Source organism: Sus scrofa, chromosome 8, assembly GCF_054392235.1.
Source record: "Sus scrofa isolate SSC_HxYL_T2T_F1_AM1 chromosome 8, Sscrofa_HxYL_maternal_Yorkshire_Landrace_v2.0, whole genome shotgun sequence".
In the NCBI taxonomy this organism is placed as follows: domain Eukaryota; kingdom Metazoa; phylum Chordata; class Mammalia; order Artiodactyla; family Suidae; genus Sus; species Sus scrofa.
Genome location: NC_139390.1, coordinates 121,392,835 through 121,416,266, shown reverse-complemented (window position 1 = coordinate 121,416,266; position 23,432 = coordinate 121,392,835). Strand labels below are relative to the sequence as shown.

Here is a 23,432-nt window from a genome sequence, read left to right as displayed (position 1 = left end):
AAAATATTCCAAAATATAAAAGGATTTTCTTGGTGGATAGAATTAAATATCCCAAATATCCACATCACAAAAATTCATTATATTAAGCTGTTTTTATGAGTGACTGATTGCCTCTCATGAGTTTATGTTGTTAATTGATCTCACTCTTCTTTCTCAGGAAAGAAAATTGGCCTTCTAGGCTATTAAGCAATGGTTGACTTGTAGTACTCAATGCAAGTAAACTACCCCCTTCCCTTTCATGTAAATCTCTTCAGTTATCTGGCACTTCTCCTTGATACTTTATGTCTATTCTTTCAAAGTTTTCTTAAGATACAGAGATTCAGTGGGACCTATACTCACAATTTGTAAAATTCCCATAAGTAACTTCATTTCTAGAACATAATGGTCAAATTTTAATGAAAATTTCCATTTTCTTTTAAAATATGAAATATGGGGGAATTCCCATCATGGCATGGCAGAAACAAATCTGACTAGCATCCGTGAGGATGCAGGTTCAATCTTTGGCCTCCCTCAGTGGGTTAAGGATCTGGCATTTCCATGAGCTGTGGTGTAGGTAGCAGACATGGCTTGGATCTGACATTGCTGTGGCTGTGGTGTAGGCCGGCAGCTACAGCTCCAATTGGACCCACAGCCTGGGAGCCTCTATATGCCACAGGTGCAGCCCTAAAAAGACAAAAAAAAAAAAAAAAAGAAGTATGCTTCATTAATAATAATCACAAAATGAGCAAATTCATGACAACAATATTTTGCAAAAGTGAAGGATATTGAAAAGGTTATTGTTGGCAGAATTTCACTTCTCTCTTATTCATTCATTCAACAGATTTTGGCCCCTTGTAAGACCAATTTTCCTTTCCTACCATAGAGTGCATAGATATTCAGTGAAGCTGAAGTAATTTTTAAAATGTGATTTCTGACTTTCCTCAAGATGTTATCAATTTATAAAACAGTTTGCTCACTGGCATGAAAACTGAACTGAGAGTGAAAACTTAGACAAAGAAAGGATAAAACTAATTGTACATAGAACTTGGATGTCTAGATATCCATTATAAATGTATTTTATAAGCAGTAATTTCTGTCTTAATAAATGGTCAACTAGCCTTAAGACACACTGCCTGACGTTTCAGGATATTTCATATTAACATTCACATTGTTATAGAATGTGCAGACTTTCCTTCAAATTAGTTATAATTAGAAAAATGATTAAAACTAATTAAGCAAATTCTTTTTTTATTGTCTTAGCAATAATGATTAAACTGTAAAGGAAAAATGAAGTGGACAGGTTTGTATTTTTCTTCTTTCCTGTTGGTTTGTTCATTCTAAGGTCATGAGTATTCTCTACTTGAGGAAAATGGTTTAATAATATGGTCACTGATATTTATTATCCATTATAGTTAACTGATATTTATTATCCATTATAATTATGCATATTTGGGGGATCTAACCATCTGATTCTCTCTTTTTATCCAAAGTTTTCTCATTTGCCAAGTAATATAATATATGAAGAGGTTAATTCCATTCATATAATTCATTTATGTGTTAGAAACTTAACTAATATTTTGATAAATAAGGTTTAAATTAACATTAAATAATGTTTGACTTGACACTACTTATGAATCCACATGCTATTTCCCCTTTCTCTAGAAAATCGAGTTAGCTAAATTTCTGTGTGTTCTAAAATAGTAATTCTAAATTCACTAAATATATCAGAAAAAACGTATTTTGATCCAATTTAAAAGTCGGTACATGCTGTGAGCTGTTTTTTGCAAAAAAAAATTTAGAGTTGAAGAATATTTAACACTTAATTATAATAGCCATGTTTTAACACCATGTTAACTTTCCTAAATTTTTAATCTTATTAAAACTTCTGAGACCTTGACATTTTCACAACAGAGTGATTCTAGAATTCCATCAAACAACCATACAACAATAAATTTTAAAATGTCTTAACCTTATAAAGAAATTTCAAACTCCTAACATTTGTAATCACCAACAGCTTGTACAAAAAAAAAAAAAAAAAAAAAAAGAAAGAACAAATCTGATAATAGTTTACAGTCAGAGACTTTCTTCCTAATCATGGGTTTTCTCTTTCTTGGGCTTCTGGCATTAACAATTTAGTTTCAACAGTTTATAAATTAGATAGATAATAAACCCCTTATGCAAATTTATATATATTTAAAAAATGTTTCTTAACTTTTTCTACCGAAAATAAAGTCTCACATAATCCTGTCCTTCCATCATTTGCTAGAAAACTCAAGCAAATACAAAGAAATCATTTCTTATATGGCACAATAGTTAAAAGACCATGATGGACCTGGCTTCATCACTTACAAATTTGCGTGACTTTAGACAAGTTACATCACCAGTGTGTGCATTTTTAAAATCTAACCTGATAGAGTTTTTTAAGAATGAAGTTATGTGGCATATTTAAAGCACATAGAACAATGTCTGACACTTAATAATTACTGTATTTAGCTACAGCTAATATTATTGTCATCAGGATAATGCTTGTGAAATTAAATCCATAGGTAATCTCTAAGTCTCAGTTGGTCAAATTATGATTTTTTTTTTTCTCATCAAACTGTGGACTGGTTTCTTAACCAGATTTCTCTGAACTTGGTTGGGAAAACATGACATCTTTATTTTCACTAACTTCTAACTCCATGACCTTCAACTGTGAATGTACACAATGGATCACAGTGTTATAAGCAGAATTTGTGACTCTGTCAACAGTGGAAATCACAGGTATCTTTATATCATATTGGATCTCAAAATACTGTTTCCACTCACCACCATTTTCAAATGATGGTACCTATTAAACCTACAGCTAGATCTTATTTAATATATAAACATATATATTGATATATCACAAACTTAGTTAATCACATTTCAAGTATAAATGATATTCCTTTTAGTTGTATAATTTTATTTAAACATTATCCTGAGAAGGCTTACTAAGTTTCACCAGACTGCCAAAGGGATCTTGTGTACTTGATCTACTGATTAAGTACATTGATGGATAGAGGGAGCTTTATTTACTCTCTTCTGTTTCTAATTCTCAGATGAATGTGCCAAAATTCAACAAAATGACTAATAGGTAGGCAACTAAAAGATAATTATCACAATTACAAAGGTTTTCAAAAATGCTTTATCTTAAAATTTAAATTAAGAATGTGAACTGAATAGGCAGTAAGGAGCAGAAAAGAAAGTTGGAGATTAATAAGCAAGTTAGTATTTATGATAGTTTGTGTGTCAACTTTAGTAGGCTACTCTACCTATTTATTTAATCACACACTGCTCTATCTGGATGTTGCTGTTCAGCTATTTGTAGATGTGGTTAACATCTACAATCAGTTGACTTTAAGGGAGAGGATGCTCAATAATGGGAGTGGGCCTCATCCAGTCAGAGGAAAGGCCTTAAGAACAAAACCTGAGTTTTCCCAGAAAAGAAAAAAATTCTTCCTGAAGACTATAATGTCCACTTTTTATGAGTTTCTAGCACACAGATTTTAGACTTTCCAGTCCCACAATCATGTGAGCCAATTGCTTTTAAAATACAGATAGATAGAACGAACCAGAGATAGATAGACATGTAGATGTGTGTGTGTGTGTGTGTGTGTGTGTGTGTGTGTGTATTATATGTATTTCTTATTGGTTCTGTTTCTTTGGAAAACTCTGACTGAAAAAGTGTTCATTTCCACTCAACCTTCTTGATTTCAAATAGAATAAAAGTGAAAGAAGAAATATTTCTCCTTCTACAGTTTTCTTATATTCATCTACTTTATGTCATTAATTTTGTTTCTTGATATTTAAATACCACCTAAGAAGCATTTTTGAAGACATGAAATAGAAATATACCTTTATTTTGTTAATATTCAGATAATTAGTACTTCTTTTTTATTTCTTGCAATAGCTAATATCAACCATTGTGTTAAAACTATGGCGACATATCTTCTTGTAAGCCTAATGAGTTATTTATAAAAGTTTGGCAGGAATAGGTTTCCCAAGAATGTCAAAGCCAAGAATTATACAAGTCTTCTCAGAAAGGAATAAAAACTGCTTGGAGCATCCCACCAAAAATAAGATTTAATACATGTAAACTGTTTGACATGTTTTCAATCATTTAGATAATTCTTTCAATTTTCTTCCCCCAAATATTCATACTATTGGGAAGTCCTTGGTTGTATTTGAAGTCCAGTGAAAAATCCAGTGATCCATAGTAATTTAAGACTTAAAAATAATTTGTGATACTTTAAAATAATTTAAATAAGGGAAGGTTTTTATGTACGTAGTTTCAAATGAACTTGGTTTAGATGTTTGTAGTAAGTCATGGATAATTTATCTTCGAAGATGATTGAAATTATGAGATAATGACTAAGTAGTAATTAACACAATAATTCATCAGGAAAAAAGTATCTCACATGCTGTCTCCAGTAAAAGTTAGCTTTTGTGACATAATATCAGACGCTGAGTTTAAAGAAACACATGCAGTTCATTTTTTTCATGTCCCTTTCACAAAATAGAATTTACGTCAGAATATATATTATAGGCCAAAATTTATGTAGCATTACTCTCAATTCCAGTCATAAAAGCTGCAACTGAATACTAACCTAATCACTTTCCTGGGGGTTTTCTCATTAGTGCCGACTCTCCAGCCCTTCTAAATTCTCAACCATTCTAATTTTCCCAAGAATCTATGTGTGTTTCTTATTTAAAGCTCATCTGTTGGCAAATAAACTAAATGTCTTGACTATTGTTCACAAAAAGTCATTTTTGAAAGAGCATACTGTGGGCCTCTGAGTTCTTTCTTTCTTTAAACAATATGTATCTTAATGAAGAGCCTGGAAGTCATAATTCTCTGGAGGCTGTCTTAAAACTACCAGGCTTTTCAGCTGCAGGTTCCTGGTTAATAACATATTACAAGTAGAAGAAAGGTCACAATAAGGCACTGTCTTCAAAGAATTATCTTCATTATTATAGTTCATCCGTTCAATATAGGTGTGCACTTTTTTAATTTTAAAGGAGTGACTGATCTATTTAAGTCTTTGTGGTAACTGATAGGGACAGAAATTGATGACAGTGAAGTTCCTTGCTGGTTTCACTCATTCATTCACTCATTCATTCAAACAGTAGGTACCGAGCATTTATCATAGGTCAGGGACCATGGGAGGCTCTGGCTTCATCATGGTGGAGGAAGACAGACACAATGTTTGCTTTTCTTCAGCTTGTTGCTTGGCAGAGTTGAGTTTCAAGAGTAAATATGATAAGCTTATATAAGTAAATGAGGATCGGTGCTTCATAGTTTTTAAATTATTACAAATATTACATTTACTTTTAATTAAAGTTTCTGTGAAACAGTATGCCCAAGAGATAGCAGAAGTACATAATGCATAAAATGGGCTGCATAATGAGGTCATTGAGTCATCATTTTCCATATGGCTTTCTGGGGAGCTTGGCTTTGAATGAGCAAGATTCCTGAGCCCTTGTCATAATGGGGTTTACAGAAAATTAAAGAGCTGGCTCTGGTTGTAGTTCCTTCAGGTTAAAAGGAAAAGAGTTAATATTATTGACTCCCCCACTGAAAAGAAGATAAAAAGACACTCCCTCAAGATATACAGTCATATTCTTCCTCCCTTTCCCACGTTGCCAATTTGGATTTCACAGAAGCATGACTGATCAACTTAGAGACATTCCCAGAGTAAAACAAAAGTACTTAAGAAGAAATTGTAGCATTTGACCTAAAATAAATCCCAATTACTTTTGGGAATTAAGTTGAGTGCTAGGTTCCTAGAGGATGAGGCTGATTTAATGTTTTTTCCCCCCCTTTTTCAAAATTCAGGAGTCAACTACTACAAAGAAGCAGTTTCATGATCTTTACTCAAAATGAAGCCTGGCTCCACTTATTCTGATATTACTCAAACTTTTAGGGTCCAGTTTGGGACCTGTCTTTCCTCCTTGTCTCACACAGCCCGAAGCCATCCTCCAAGCTCCCACTTCTCCAGGACTATTTCCCTGGGCTCCATCACTCCTGGGACCTACTCTCTCAGTAGTGAGAAGGGACACTTTTTTTCTTCTATCCCTTCCCACGCCACCCAGCCCTTCCCCCAGAAATTCAGTGCCATGATGACTTGACAATTACATCCTAAAAAAGCTTTACTTTGAAAATCAGTTATATAACTTGGACCAACTATAGTGTTTAAATGGAGGACAGAGGATGGGGCGAGAAGGGGAGAAGTATAGTTTTGTTTTTTTAGAGGAGAGATATGTTTTCTCTTCTGGCATACTTTCAGTCTCTCTCTGTTTCTTTTTTGGTCACTGGCAATAGAAACTTCAAACATTTTTTATACACTTTGAGTACTTGCTTTATATTCTACCACTTTGTGAACTAAAGAATGCAGGAGAAACAGTTCCCATTGTGGCACAGCAGAAACGAATCCGACTAGTAACTATGAGGTTGCAGGTTCCATCCCTAGCCTCACTCAGTGGGTTAAGGATCCAGCCATAACCCACTGTGTAGGTTGCAGACACAGCTTGGATCCTGTGTTACGTGGCTCTAAAAAGCAAAAAAAAAAAAAAAAAAAAAAAAAAAAAAGAATGCAGGGGGAAATAAAGCAACTTGGAATTTACTGGTCACAGCGAAACAAGGGAGCTGACAAAAGAAGACAGGGAGTCCTCAAGAGCACGGAAGTATCCCCAGGAGTTTAAATCGGTCAGAGGTCTCCCCCACCATCATAATTCCAAACTTCCTCTCAAATCTACTATATGGGACACCTCCCCCACTCCAGGGGCATAAGACCCGGAGAACTTCCTGTTTCTACTGCAGATCTGGATGTGGAATAAAAGAGGGAAATGCCTAACATATAGTTTCAGGGATATTGAGTTGCATAGAACTTTATGAAAACCCATCCACTATCATTATTCTCTTTACACCATGTGTTTTTGAGTTTGGGTCAAACATTAGTGAGCTTGAGCCAGGTGGCTTGGGTTTGAATCCAGTTCTACAACTTTTGAGATGCATGACCTTCAATTTATTTAACCTCAATTTTCACATTTATAACAGATGATGTTGCTATCTGCTTCACAGAGAACATTTTCTGGCACTGTATGCCAGAATTTAAGACTATATATAGGAGTTCCCATCGTAGCTCAGTGGTTAACAAATCCAACTAGGAAGCATGAGGTTGCGGGTTTGATTCCTGCACTTGCTTAGTGGGTTAAGGATCCGGCATTGCTGTGAGCTGCGGGTGTAGGTCGCTGATATGACTCAGATCCTGCATTGCTGTGGCTGTGGTATAGGCCGACGGCTATAGCTCTGATTAGACCCCTAGCCTGGGAAGCTCCATATGCCTTGGGTGCAGCCCTAGAAAAGATTAAAAAAAAAAAAAAGAACATATATAAACAAACACCTTGGAAGCTATCTGAATACATCTGTAACTACAAGCATATAATTGTAGTCCATTCAGGAAAGTGTAATAGTTATCTATTTTTTGCCATTATCACTCTAGAAATTCGGTGACATCTTGTATATAAAATTCTCAGCAAAGTGCTTGACATAAAGCAGGTACCGAATGGTAGTTATTATTATTACTATTATTATCACCATCATCATGTATTGTTATTACAAGACCGCCTTCTTTTCCCCATGGTACACCAAGAGTATCTTGATTGGCAGTCTTTGTTGCCGTTATAGAATCTTTCAAATAATTGACCCAAGTACTCGCTGCTTTGGTTAAAAGTTAACCTTATTTTTATTGCTTTGGTCTGGTTTGTCAACTGCTATATCTGTTCAGGACCTACTGAACCCACAGAATGTTAGGACTGTGGCAAAATGGGCAGTGCCGATCATGGGAAACATCTTTAATCCATGAAGTGCAGTTCCAAAATTGCAGACCAACTCTGAATACCCATGTGGCTACCATGTACCTGAAGAGGAAGAAACTGGTAGCCAAAATTTACTTTTGACAATGTCTCTTAGGAAATTTTGCTATAAAATACTATTGACCACTTCTTTGAGAAGGACTGGAAAGGTAAAAATTCCAAAATGTTAACACAACTATTTGGAAACAGAAAAAAAAGGAATCAAATAACTGTTCTTGTTATGTTTCAAACTTTTAAAATACCCAATTAAGTTTGGTTTTGTTTTGCTTTGCTTTACAGAGGTAAACATTTGTTTGGGTGGCCATCTTAGAATCTATTCTAGTACTGACTTTTGTCACAGTGTTGCAAACATTTTCTTGCTTTGTATTTTCTCTGGGTAAACATACAGAGAATGTGATTTTCCATATGTACTCTGTCATTTGCATTGCTTTGGGGGATTTGATTAGTCTGAGATATACAAGGTCCCTGAGTCAGGATAAACCCAGCCACTAACTTTCTAAGTGATATTGAGCTATTCCCCCTAGACATGCAATTTCTTTGTGTTACAGATTTCTCTCTCCTAAAAAAAAAAAAAAAAACAAAAACAAAAACAAAGCAAAACAAAAAAACCATGATATAGTCCTCCTCATGTTCTCTATATTATTAAATCAATAGGAGCTGCAACTTCAAGTTAACATATTTCAAAAATAATTCCTGAACAGCCTATATCTATATTCTGCTTAGTGCTACAGGAAGACAAACCAGAAGATTAATGGTGCTCTGGTGAGACAGAGCAGAGGAAACTCCTACCCTCAAGATCATCAAAACCAAAGACATGTACACGACTACCTATAATGTAGCCAAGACCACGTAAATGTTAGGGCATTATTTTTCAGAAGATTTTAAAGCACTGCCTAACTAAATGAAATCACCCTAGTCCAGAGTATGAATGATGCTGTTATTACTTATTTCTAGTGTCTTCCATTTATTTTATGGTGTTCATTGATCCATTCTTTGCATTCTTCTTGTCTGAAAGTAGTATTGTTGATATGTTTAATAAGGAGACCCCCTTCCTTTGTTCCTAGATGCATTGGCTGAAAACCAACAAAAGCCATTGAAAAAGACTTAATCCTCTAAGCTTGGCACCACATCAGTCTGGAAGTAGTTTACATGCAGAGTCCTTTGGAGTAAATACTCATTAGAGGTTCCGTTGGCTCATTTGGTCACCCACATTTTGCAGTGGGTGGCCCAGTTGGTATCCTCATTATTTTATTTTCCACCCCTGAAAATAATCCAGATGTAGCAACCTGACACTATTTACTTTGGTACTAAGCCATTGTAATGGAGCATCCATTCATTTTGATGCCAGTCAATAGGTCCAGAGAAGTAAGGCTCTCAGGCTGGTAAGGCTGTAATAATCGTTTTTTCTAACGTCCCTTTTTCATTGTAACTCCTGAAGTGCAATCTGAGTACTTCAAGAGTAACTCACTATTAATTTCTCATACCTGAGGACTTCTAGAACTGTGTCATATCCTTTCCTACCTCCCCCTACCTTCCTACTCTTTCTCTTTGTTTGCCCATGCCCTTACCCCACCTCTCCACCTCATCTTTACCTTAATGAACAAACCAGTTCACAGAAGCAAAATTTATCAAGGTTATCACAAATTATAGAGCAACACTCTTGTTTTTCATCTACTACCTAGAGCTTCTTGATTAGTACTTGGATCAGAGGAATGGAGTCTCTATAGTGTCATCTTTCTGGGCTTAGCAGTGAAAGTTCTCAAGAAAAAAAATCAGCTAATGTTTCTTGACTACCTATTAAGTTCAGTGCAAAGTAGCATTAAAACACAAGGCAGTTAAACATGTCTTTTTGCCAAGCTTGCATTCTTCTAATAAGGCCATCATAAGTAAGTTGGTACTTTTTTCCTCATGATTATTACGATAAGCATCTGCTAAATGCTTATAATATTATCTACAAATGAAATATTTATTAATATATGGGTTAAAATAGTAACATGCATAAAGTTTTTAGAACAGTTGCAAGCTTTTTCTTATAGGTACCAGTACCTGAGAAGCTGTTGCATTCCTCTCATATGAATTAGCATCAATTTTCAATATGAAAACTGTTCAAAGTTTTTACTTTTAGGGTTTATAAAACTCAGATTCTTTTGTTAATTTCCCCTTGGACAATAGGAAATGGAAAGGAGACATGGTGTTGAAGGATGAGGGAGTATGAGCGTCTAATAGATGTTGAGCATTATATTGTATATTTACATCCAGTATCTTACTTAATACTCAGAATGACCACACAAGGTGCATATTGTTCTGTCTGTTGTATAAGAAAAACTGAAACCTGGGCCAACAAAAGCTAAGAGCCAGGATTTGAAGGCAAGTTCATCTGGCTCAAAAACTCATGTTTTCCCCATTCCTTGAGTAATGATTAGACTACTTAAGAGTATTTTTTTCAAAGACAGGAAGGGTGTAGGAAGCATCCTGTCATCTTCTGCAAAGTCATACAGTATTCTGGATTTTAGCTGCTGCTAAGATTTAATAACTGTGGAAAAAAACAACCAGCAAGGTATCCTCCTGTGTACCATAAATAGCCACTCCATGGTAAATTACACACCAGTGACTTATCCTAGAAGGAGCACCATATCACTGTTGGACAGTGTTGCTGACCAAAACCATGAGGGCCTGCACGTGTTCAGGATCTGCTCTGTTAAGTGTGTAACACACTCAGCAGATGCCGTGCTATTCCCAGACTTACTACCGACTTACTCAAATGCACGGCACTTGTGCACAGATGCAGTTTCTGTCATTTCTCATACATCACAGTATCCAGGTGTTTGTTCGTTTGTTAAATCTGGACATTTAACTACATTAGACTTTTATAAAAGGTTAAATGGATTCAAAAGAGGGCAATTCATAAAACTAGTCACTTTACTACCCTAAGTCTTAAATTATTCATCCACAAACCCTGCGTGTAAAATTTCATTGTGGTGTATATATTATAGTTTCTTCTACAGCAGTCTACATTACAGAAAGTTTCTCCAAGACCCTGTTGCAGTAACCAGCACAGAGCACCTAATTACCATTGGTAGCATTACTGAAAATAGCAACAATACCAAAGTACATTTATTTGTCTAAACCTATAGAATCTATTTAATATGTTTGTTGATGAATACATGAATGTTCTATGAACTTATTTACAAAAAGTTTAGCAGGTAATTATTCTCTTTAATCATAGTAATTATCCAGAATAGAAAAGTCATATTACCTGTGTTAAGAAAAAAAAAACTACCCAAAACTCACATAATTATTACTTGTTATACTTGTGGGATGATTTACCTAATGTAATGCTGAATAAAAGTTAATTTACATGTCTTCTACTGGCTTCACTTTATGGTTAAGCAAATATTATACAGTAAGTTAACAACATGCATAAAAGTTAAGAAGGTTAGCTAAGTTTAAAAGGTTTGAGCATAAATATTTAAATTTAATTTTTGATAGCATATAAGTAGATATATAAATATATGTCTATTTATAAAAATATATATTTATATAGGTATATATGTATGCCTATAAGTATATATCTCTATAAATATAGAGATGTATAGATAGTACAGATATATAGATGTATATACAGACATACAGATTCCATATGTATAGACAAGTAAATGTACTATGGTATTATTGCTATTTTCAGTAATGCTACGAATAGTAATTTGGTGCTCTGTGCTGAGTACTGCAACAGGCTCTTGGAGAATGGACAGATATATGTGGGGAGTAGTCTAAGCCATCATGAAATTTATTATCTAATAGTATTAAATTGGCATTTCATGGTCTCATCCTTAAAACAACAATATGAAGCAAACCTATTACTATAAATTGACATGAGCGAAGATTCAATACAGGACAGGTCAGGAGTCCAATTCTCTCTCTTTTTTTTTTTTTTTTTTTTTTTTTTAGGGCCACACCCACGACATATGAAAGTTCCCAGGCTAGTGGTCGAGTCAGAGCTGCTGCTGCCGGCCTATGCCACAGCCACAGCAATATGGGATCTGAGCTGTGTCTGCGACCTACACCACAGGTCATGGCAACGCCAGATCCTTAATCCACTGAGCAAGGCCAGGGATGAACCCACATCCTCATGGATCCTAGTTGGGTTCATTAATTTCTAAGCCATGAAGGGAACTCCCAGGACTCCAGTTCTTAAACATGCTGCCTGATGGAAAAAACAACCGGGTGAAAGGATTTGTTCATAACTTTGCTGATGCAGCTTATATTGAAAAGGTGGATAGAATCAGAGTTAAGCAAAATTGTACCCTGCATTCATGAAGGAATAGTCTGATTTTTTTTAAGTGAATTGAATTAACACTCAAATTATTGTGATTTCATGTTAACATATTATGCAAATATTTCCAGCCTTTAATTGGAAAAATAAAAATTTCTTTTATAAAACATTACATTTTATCCATTATTCAGCCTAAAATCTTAAAAAGCTATTACACAAATGAAAACATTTCTCCATGCTATTCAAAATCTGAACTTTTGTTTGGATTCCTTTAGAAGCTGTTATGAGTATAGGAGCTAGGTACAAATAGACTTATTTCCACTAGCATTCAAAATTCACTTACCATATATGTGTTCCCTTTGTATTTGAACCTTCTACTTTTTAAACTATGTTGTCAAATTGGTCTTCTGTCATTTCTGAAACAGAGGAGTTGTGCTCTCCCCATGCTGAGCCTTTCTAGGGCCATCACTTAATTGCCTTTTCCATGGTCTTTCACTGTTTGTAATCCTGTCCCCCGTTTTAAGGTTGGCTGCAAAGCCCAGCTTTCTGATGTTGTTCAGTGAGGCTTTTCTCTGTTCATTCCCGAGGAGGGGGACTCTTCCTCCTCACTGAACTTTGTTTTTACCTTGATTTGTCATTCATTCTCTTTATATGACACATTTAAAATATTTATATGTTTATGTATATTATCTCATCTAAATTATAAATTCTTAGAGATCAAAATATATGCATTTTTTTCTCCTTTGGAATTATAGCAGCAACTAGGACAACATTCATATATGTAGTAAATATTGGGCAAATCAACAAAATATTGTCAATGAGTCAACACATATCACTCTAATGACATTTTGTAATTCTGGTATGACATTAAACAGAGGAAATATTTAAAGATTTGGGAATTTGGGGTTAGTAGATGCAAACTATTGCATTTGGAATGGATAAGCAATGAGATCCTGCTGTAGAGCACAGGGAACTACATCTAGTCACTTGTGATGGAACATGATGGAGGATGATGTGAGAAAAAGAATATATACATATATGTTCTTTTACAAAACATTACATTTATAAAACATTACATTTTATCCATTCATGTATATATATGAATGACTGGGCCACTTTTCTGCACAGAAGAAATTGAATAGAACATTGTAAATCAACTATAATAGAAAAAATTTAAAAATTTACAAAAAAAGATTTGGAATATGTCAATGTGTAACAATGGTAAAGTCTTATAAAATGGCACTTATCCTGATCTGTAATTATTTCATTTATTTACTTATTTTGTTCCTTCTTCACTAGATTAGAACCTCTATGAAAGCAAAGACCTGTCTACTTTGTATAACATATTAGCCTCAGTGATTTATTAACTATTTGTAGAAAGAAGGAGAGAGGAAGGGAGAGAAGAAGGAACGAATAGGATGTCCGCATAAATTACTACTGTCATCACCACATTTTTCTAACTGCGAAGTCATCAGTGCTTCATTTACAAGTTCCTGGTGCTCCTAATACACCAGAACAGACATATACCCAGAGGAATTGACACTGCTGACACTGAGTACATAGTACAACAAAGACTGAAAGTGTTTTACCTGTCTCCGTTTCTCTTTTGCTCATTAATTAACATGATAATTATGAAAAGACAAAAATGGATGAGCAAAATGCCAATTTAGATGTTTTATAAATAGATAAAAATATAAATTTGTGCCTTCCATATATATGTTAATCATCAAACCTCATAGCACAAACATATTAAACCTGTTTACGGAAAGAAAACCAGCCACAGTGAATATTCTGTAGATTATGTAAAGCAGAAGCCATAAAGAAAGATAAAGGAGAAGGGAGGGGTGAAGGAAGGTAGAAAAAGGTATTATTTTAGGTAATTAAAAAAAATTGATGGAGAAAGGATAGTTTTTTCAACAAAATGGTGCAAAAGTAATTGGATAGCCACAGGGGAAATAATAATAATATTGACCTAAAGTTGGACCTTATACAGAAATTCAACTCAAGGAGTTCCCATTGTGGCTCAGTGGTTAATGAATCCGACTAGGAACCATGAGGTTGCGGGTTCGATCCCTGCCCTTGCTCAGTGGGTTAAGGATCCGGCGTTGCCGTGAGCTGTGGTGTAGTTTGCAGACGCAGCTCGGATCTGGTGTGGCTGTGGCTGTGGCTGGTGGCTATGGCTCCGATTCAACCCCTAGCCTGGGAACCTCCATATGCCACAGAAGCGGCCCAAGAAATGGCAAAAAAAAAAAAAAAAAATTCAACTCAAAATGAATCATGGGTTTAAATGTAAATGTAAAACTATCAAGTTTTTGAAAAAAAATAAGGAAAATTTTGGATCTAGGACTAGGCAAAGAGCTCTTAGACTTGACACAGAAAACATAATCCATAAAAAGAAAAGTGATAAATTGGACTTCTTCAAAATTTTGAATTCTTGCTCTATGAAAGATTAAAAGACAGGTGATAGAGTAGGAAAAAAAGTTGCCAACTACATCTCTGACAGAGGTCTAGTATGCAGAATATGTAAACAACTCTCAAATTCAATAGTAAAAAAGTGAACAGTTAGAAAGTAGACAAATACACGATGAGACACTTCACCTAAGATGTACAGACTGGCAAAATGCACCAAAAAGATGTTCAATATCATTAGTTATCAGGGAAATGCAAATTAAAACCTAATTGAAAACTGGACAAAAGATCTAAATAGACATTTCTCCAAAGAAGATATATAGATAGCCAATAGGCACATGGTAAGATGTTCAACATCACTAGTTATTAGAGAAATGCAACTCAAAACTACAATGCAGTACCACCTCACACAGGTCAGAAGGGCCATTATCAGAAAGTCTACAAACTAGTGCTGGAGAGGGTGTGGAGAAAAGGAACCCTACTACATTCTTGGTGGGAATGTAAATTGGTGCAACCACTGTGGAAAACAGTATGGAGATTCCTCAGAAAACTAAAAATAGAACTACCATTTGATCCAGCAATCCCACTCCTGGGCATCTATCCAGAGAAAACCATGACTCAAAAAGACACATGTACTCCAATGTTCATTGCAGCACTGTATACAGTAGCCAAGACATGGAAACAACCTAAATGTCCACCAACAGAGGAGTGGATAAAGAAGATATGGTACATGTACACAATGGAATATTTACTCAGACATTCAAAGGAATGAAATAACAACCTTTGCAGCAACATGGATGGACCTAGAAATTATCATGCTACATGAAGTCAGTCAGACAATGAGACACCAACATCAAATGCTATCACATGCGGAATCTAAAAAAAGGACAGGATGAATTTCTTTGCAGAACAGATACTGACTCACAGACTTTGAAAAACTTATGGTTTCCAAATGAGACAGGTTGGGGGCTGAGGGGATACACTGAGGGTTTGGGATGGAAATGCCGTAGAATTTGGTTCTGATGATTGTTGTACACCTATAACTGTAATAAAACTCATTAAGTAATTTTAAAAAAAGAGAGAAAGGGGAAAAAAAAAGATCTCAATAGACATTTCTCCAAAGAAGATATATTGATAGCCAATAGGTTAGATGCACCACATCACTAATTATTAGAGAAATGCAACTCAAAACTATAATGCAGTACCACATCACACCGGTCAGAATGGCCATCATTAACAGGTCTATAAATAACAAATGCTGCAGAGGGTGTGGAGAAAAGGGAACTGCTTATGTTGTTGCTGGGAATGTAACTGATACAACTACTATAGAAAGCAGTATGGAGGTTCTTCAGAAAACTAAATGTAGAACTACCATATAATCCAGAAATCCTGGTCCTGAACATATATCCAGACAAAACGTTCATTCAAAAAGATACGTGAACTCTTATGTTCATAGCAGCACTATTCACAATAGCCAAGACATGGAAATAGCCTAAATGTCCATCAACAGATGAGTGGATTAAGAAGATGTGGTACCTATATACAATGGAATACTACTCAGCCACCAGAAAGAACAGAATAATGCCATTTGCAGCAACATGGATGGAACTAGAGATTCTCAAAGTAATTGAAGCAAGTCAGAAAGAGAAGGTCAAATACTATATGGTATAACTTATATGTGGATTCTAAAATATGGGACAAGCAAACCTATCTACAAAACAGAAATGGACTCACAGACATGAAGAACAGACTTGTGGTTGCCAAGGGGGAGGGAGGTAGTGGTAAGAAGGGGGAGTTTGGTGTTAGTAGATACAATTACATTTATAATGGCTCAGTAATGAGATCCTACTTTGTAGCACAAAGAACTACATCCAATCTCTTGGGACAGAACATGATAGAAGATAATATGAGAAAAAGAATGTGTGTATATATATACACAACTAGGTCACTATGTGCTGTACAGCAGAAGTTGGCATGGCATTGTGAATCAACTGCACTTTAAGAAAAAATATATTTAGGAGTTCCTGTCGTGGCTTAGCAGAAACGAATCGTACTAGCATCCATGAGGACACAGGTTTGATCCCTGGCCTCGCTAAGTGGGTTAAGGATCCAGTGTTGCCATGAGCTGTGGTGTAGGTCATGTACACAGCTCAGATCTGGTGTGGCTGTGGCTGTGGCTGTGCTGTAGGCTGGCAGCTGTAGCTTGGATTTGACCCCCCAGCCTGGGAACCTCCATATGCCATGGATGTGGCCCTAAAAAGACAAAAAATAAAAATAAAAAACCCATAATGATATATCAATACACACCTATCAGAATGGGTTAATATTTTTTCAAACATTAGTGACAACATCAAATTCTGGTGAGGATGCAGAGAAACTGGATCACTCATTCATTGGTGATAGGAATTAAAATGTACAATTCTATGGAAAACTGTTCAGAATTTCTTTGTAAAACAAAAATGTAACTACCATACAATTCAGAAAGTGCCCTGATGGACTTTTATCCCAGAGAAATTAAGACTTTTGTTCATACTAAAACCTATGTACAAATATATACTTTTTTAAATTGTGCCAAAACTTACATAAATTTTACTGTTTCTAAGTATACAATTCAGAGGTATTAAGTACACTTACAATATTGTGCAACCATCACCACTATCCATTTCCAGATCCTCTTCATTATCCAAAACAGAAAGTTCATACTCACTAAATAATAACTCCCCATTTCCATCTGCCCTTCACCCCTGATAAACTCTATTCTCCTTTCTGTCTCTGTGAATTTGCCTAACCTAGGTAATTCATAAAAGTGAAATTATACAATGTGTCCTTTTGTGTTTGGCTCATTTCACTTAGAATAATGTTTTCAAGATTCATCTATTTTGTAGCATATGTAGAATTTAATTCCTTTTTAAGACTGGATAATATTCTATGCCAATGATATTTGGTTTATCTATTTATCAGTTAATATACACTGAGCTTGTTTCTACCCTTTGGTTAGTGTGAACAGTGCTGCTAGGGGCATTGGTATGCAAGCATCTGTAGCAGCTCTAATAGACATAAAATAAACCCAGATGTCTTTCAACAGGTGAATAGTTAAAAGAGCAATATATCCATACCATGGAATACTAATCAGCAATTAAAAACAATGAACTATTGATACACACAACAACTTGAATGAAGTCCTAGAGAATTATGCTGAGTAAGAAATGCTAATCTCAAAAGATTATGAAGTGTATGATTCCATTTTTGGAACATTCTTGAAATGCAAGGATTAGGGCAAAAGAGAAGTGGATGTGACTATAAAAGGTAACATGATCGGTCCCCATGGAATGGAAATGTTCTGTACCTTTACCATTATTAATGTCAGTATCCAGAGTGTGATGTTGTAACAGTTTTGCAAGATGTTACCGCTGGGGGAAACTGGGCAAAGGGTATAGCAAATCTCTGTATGGTACTTACTACAACTGCATATAAATCTATAATTTTCATAAAACAAAACACTTAACAAAAGGAAGAAAGGGAGGTGAGGGGAGAGGAAGAAAGGAAGTGAGGAGGGTGGGAGAGAATGAGGATGGGACGGAATCTCATTCAGATACTCAAATACACAATACAAAATCAGTTTGAGAATTTGATCAGGAGGCAGTTTAGATCCCCGCTGACACAGGATCAGAGAGCAGCCAAGACAGTGGAGCAGAAAGAGCCCTGTGCCCACTTCCTCTCAGGAGGGCACCTAAATCACAACTATCTGCAGAACAGCCATCACTGAAAAAGATGGGAACCTACCAGATCTTCTACAACTGAAAACATTGAGGAGCCACAAAAAGACAAGCAGGAGGAGCGCACTTGCAATATAATCAAATCCAAGAATAATTGCAGAGGTTCTCTTACAGAAGTACCCCGCAGTACAGGAGTTCTACGCCCCATGTCAGGCTCTCCAGCCCAGAGGTAAGGCACCAGGAAGATGAACCCCCACAGCATTTGGCTTTGAGAGTCAATGGGGGGCTTAACTGCCAGAGTCCCACAGGACTGGGGGAAATAAAGACTCCACTCTTAAAGTGCACACACAAAATCTCACACACACTGGGACTCAGGCAAAGCCAGTAATGTGATAGGAGCCTGGGCCAGATCTACCTGTTGCTCTTGGAGAGTCTCCTGGAGAGGGAGGGGGTGCCTGTGGCTTACCTTGGGGACATAGACACTGGTGGGACACGTATTGGGGAACATTCAAAGGTGTGAATACTCTTAGCAGCTGACATATTGGCTCATTTATGCCAAGACCTAGCCCCACCCAAAAGTAAACAGGCTGCCTAAAGACTAAAGAGCCCACAGGCACCTGTAGATATGCCTCTAGTCAGGGTCCAGTCCACCAGAGGGCCAATAGGCCGGCAATGACCCCTCCTGACAAGAAGTCTGCACAAGCCACTAGACCAACCTCACCCACCAGGGGGCAGACACTAGGAACAAGAAAACTAAAATCCCACAGCAAGACAATGCAAACTTTGGGATACCCCAGACCTCACACCCAGTAGGAACCACCCCCAACCTCGCAACGATCTGGACTGGGTTTTAAGATCCTTGGGCCCTGCAGCCAAACTCTGAGAACCAGCTCTGCCTTCCAATAGACCAGAGCTAACTACAGAATCTGGCTTTACCTACCAATAGATGGGCAACAGCCTCAGCATCTTCAGGCTTCAGAACCCTAAGTCCACCCACCATTGAGCCAGCACTAGTCCTGGGGTCCCTAGGGTTCTGCAGCTAGGCACTTCATGACCAGGCCCTGCTAAACAGCAGCCAGCAGCATCCTTACAAGGCAGAGCCTGGCAACCAACTACACTAGGGACCAAACCTTCCAAACTGCCCACACTGTAAGCCAGTGGCAACAGAAGGACCCATGCAGCCCTCATAGGGGAAACCCCTAGCGAATAAAGTTTGAGTGATGAGAGGGGAGTGCACTGCTGGAACCCATGGGGTACCTCCTACAGAGAGCCACTTGGTTGTAACTAATCTAACACACATAAAAATACAAATAGCAACTTAGAATGAGGCACCAGAGAAATATGTTCCAAATGAAGGAACAAAATAAACCCCTAGAAGAAGAACTAAGCGAAGCGGAGAAAGGCAGTGGAGAAAAGCTGTCTACCCAAGAAAGAGCTTGGAGTTATGATGGTAAAGGTGGTCAGAGAATTCAGGAGGAGAATGGATACACAGATCAAGAAGTTAGACGCTTTAACAAAGAGTTTGAAAATATAAAGAATAGCCAAACAGAGCTGAATAATAGAATACATGAAATGAAAAATACACTAGAAGGAATCAATAGATCCCAGCCAGACAAGCTTCCTCTATATCGCCCCCAAATGGTAGCTCAGAGGCACTGTATGAATCTTAAGATACTTCAAGAAAGAAAAGGGTGGTAACTCACATCCATTTCAGTATCCACAGTGTGCAGCACACAGTACAATTATAAAATGGCCCAATTTAAAATTCCCTTCAAGCTGTATCTATAGAATTCCCTGACAAGTTCTGACTGGCACAATCTTGACACTTTGTAGCCCCATCAGTGCAGTAGGAGTTTCTTTTACTGGAGATGTATTAGAAATCAGAGGGCATACTTTGATTCCTCTTCATATTGTATAAATATTTTGCTTTTCACTAAAAATTTCCAAGGAGGGAAATAACTGAGTTTTATGTTACTTGTTTGAGGCCTTGCATTGAGGGTGCTGATTGTTTAATAGCAGCCATTCTTATGAAGTGAAAGTAGAAGTTAAAAAATAGAGTTGGTTCCTTTTAAGTTCCTGTTGTCATTCAGTTCATAAGCAATTTCAGACCAAGTGCAAATAGACTCTGTCTTAATGTTCCTTAAAACGTTAAAATTTCAGTGTAGATTGGCAATTCTACAATTCAGTGTGGGATGGCAGTTTACCACAGAATATATTCCTCTAAAAGCTAAGAGTTAAGGGAAGTGTTCTAGATTTTCTGCCTGCACATAGCTGGAGAGACTTATTTTCACACACACATGCATACACACACACCATCAATAAAGCCATGTCAGAAGAGTCTACAGTCACTCTAATTTGAAGCAGCTGGTGTATTCTAAATATGGAGAGCACAGGCTTCTAGAATCATCAGTACCATCATTAAGGATTAGAATCCTTGATTTAAACATTCTTTATTATTCTCTTTGTAGGGGGATTTATATCAAATAGCTGTTAGTTCTTCCCCTATTGTTCCCAGACTGTCGTGCATAAATGTCAACAAGAGTGTATTTCATTCATACTCTAAAATTAAATCCTTTATCCACAATTAACCATAATCACGACCACATACGACTATGATTTACCATAACTAAAATAGATGGCTTGGGATTTATTGTTGGCTTAAGTTCGAAATAGCAAAGGCATATTTTTTAATTAAGTAATTGCATGCTAACTATTTGGGACATAATTACTACCTATTTTGTTTTCCACATATCTCCATCTAGTTAGGTAGTAAATTGTTACAATGCCCCGGTTAGTAAAATCTAAAGGACTGCTCTGTGTGTGTGTGTGTGTGTGTGTGTGTGTGTGTGTGTGTGTGAGTTGTGTGTGAGTGTTTGTGTGTTTAAAATATGCTCTTTGAGAACATAATCAGTAGAGAAAAATAAACTGAATTATGACTTATTTTTCTAGTGATAATTTTTTAAAAAGTGCTTTTATTGACAATTTATATATACTGTTACTGTGTACACCTATGTCAATGATCTCATCTGAATGGCACAGTGACTCTATAAGAGAATATAAAGTACTTCATTTCTTTTGTTTATCCAAGACTCATATCCCTTTCAGTGGTAACATTACCCCGATGTTTTATTTAAGAATTCAGCTTCCCTCATTTTACTGCAGTTTGTCAGTTGGGTCACCCTGCCTTCTTCTGCCCTCCCTTCATTAAGGAAAGTAATGCAAGACCCCAACTAGTTCACTCAGACTCTTTCTGGGGATTTGCATATTGAGTAGGAAGGCCAAAGGATAAAATATGATTAGAAGTCTTTCATTTTGACTGAGGTACCAAATAATGCCCAAAGGTCTTGTTTTTCTAGAGCCCTGAAACACCATGGGTTCATGCTCTTCTGCGTCTCAGTGCATTCTTTCATTTGACTGTCTCAACTTTTTCATATCCTTACAATAAATTCATTTTTAAGAAAATATTTTGGGAGTTCCCTGGTAGCCTAGTGGTTAAGGATTTGGTATTGTCACTGCTGTGGCTTAGGTTTGATCCCTAGCCCAGGAACTCCTGCAGGCCATAGGCACAGCCAAAAAATAATGATAATGTTTTGTGTAGATCACTTAAAAGTTGATTTCTGTTTGCTTCCACCTGAAGAACTTTAACTACTATGCTGTCACTCTCTTCTTGTAGAGTAGGAAACTGAGGTGTAGAGAGGTGATGGAACTAGTCCAGTCATACAGCGTCTAGATAACACAGCTGAATGCAGGTCTGCCTGAATCCAAGCTCTTTAAATCCCCAAGTAACACTAGCTCTGTTTTCAGTTTCAGAAGAGTTTAGATGAGAGGCCATCTAGGTGGTCACACAGTCATATTAGATCAGATCAAAAATATAAACTGGATGAAGGAGGAAGCATACCTTTCTTTGTGACATTTAATCAGATAGTCACTATTTATTATGCACCCAGAAGATTCTTTGTAGTAAATAGTACAAAACCATGACCAAGTTTCCAGTGATCCTGGAGGTCCCTATAATTCCCTTTTTAGTGTTTAATGTCACACAGCTGTGCACAATTTCTGAATTAGCTTGGGTTCAAGCACAGTCCCTACCTGCACTTAAAAACACATTTTTATTTCACACCCATTTAGCTAGGGAGGATATGTGATGTCCAGAGCAGCAAGTGCTAACATATGTGTAAACATCACTTTAAAACTCCCATGAAGAATTACACTGTCAGAATCAAAGGCAGGAGGATCAAATTATGCATAGATTGAAAATAAAAATGGGAGTCAGCACTATGATGTCTTCAAGTCCAAGCTCAGGGAACTTCATCCCTTTTGTGATTTGGGTACAGTTTACTTCTCTGAGCCTGTTTACATCCTTTCCCAGTGTCATTAAAGGGAAGCAAGATTATCTAATGGTCCAGGTAGCACTAATTTATTCCACCAAACCACTGTCTCTTCCTTCCTGCAAGTGACCTGACAAGCCACCCCTGGAACTACCTTTTCATAGACGTTTTGTGAACTGTGGTCTTTTCTAGGTCTGCTTGAAAGCGGTTACCCTTGGGGCCAATGGAGTAGAAAGTGACCTGAGACACCAGGTGGGAGGGAAAAGCAGCACTGGAGACCACCTACATTGCAGCCAAAGTTTTAAAATCAATACCCAGTAAAATCAACAACTTTCCCACCCTAAATTTTGTTTAAAATATCTTAGAGTAAGGGATATTTATTGATTGGTATGCTAGAATGATCCTGGGAAATAAAGTCAAGCAAATCTGGGCTTGATTTTGGCCTCTGTGCTTACCAGCTATGTGGCCTTGAGCAAGTAACTTCTCAGTGCCTCACTTTCCTGGTCTGTAAAATGAAGGCACCTCAAAATGTTCCTATCTCTCAGGGTTATTTGGAGACAACCCTAAGTGTGTTTGAAAGTTGTACCCATGGAGCCGTGAAAGAAGTGGAATGTGGTATGAGAAATTGAGTAGTTGGATAATCTATCTAAAAATTCTCTGGCCTCTGACAACTACCTAACAATATTAATATTTCCTTCTATACAGGAAGTATTTTTGAAGATTATTCCACTAGATCACACTGTAACAGTTGTTTAGGAAACATCATTAGAAACTAAGTGTCGCCAATCTACTAATGCCCATTGAACGTATATGCTCCACCCCCGAAAGAAG

The 23,432-nt window shown here is 36.7% G+C and overlaps 1 protein-coding gene, 1 long non-coding RNA gene and 1 other non-coding gene across 4 annotated transcripts in view; 2 read left to right on the top strand and 1 right to left on the bottom strand.

Annotated features, from left to right (window-relative positions):
• The window catches only part of DKK2 (dickkopf WNT signaling pathway inhibitor 2), a 112,663-nt gene that overhangs the window by 40,973 nt on the left and 48,258 nt on the right, over positions 1–23,432 (bottom strand). The window lies entirely within an intron of this gene.
• LOC146401014 (uncharacterized) overlaps positions 1–23,432 on the top strand; it is a 156,632-nt gene that overhangs the window by 128,334 nt on the left and 4,866 nt on the right. The gene's annotated exons all lie outside the window — the stretch shown is intronic.
• Positions 20,163–20,274, top strand: LOC146401015 (U5 spliceosomal RNA). Its single transcript, XR_014813938.1, has one exon. It is a non-coding gene; the product is annotated as a U5 spliceosomal RNA (small nuclear RNA).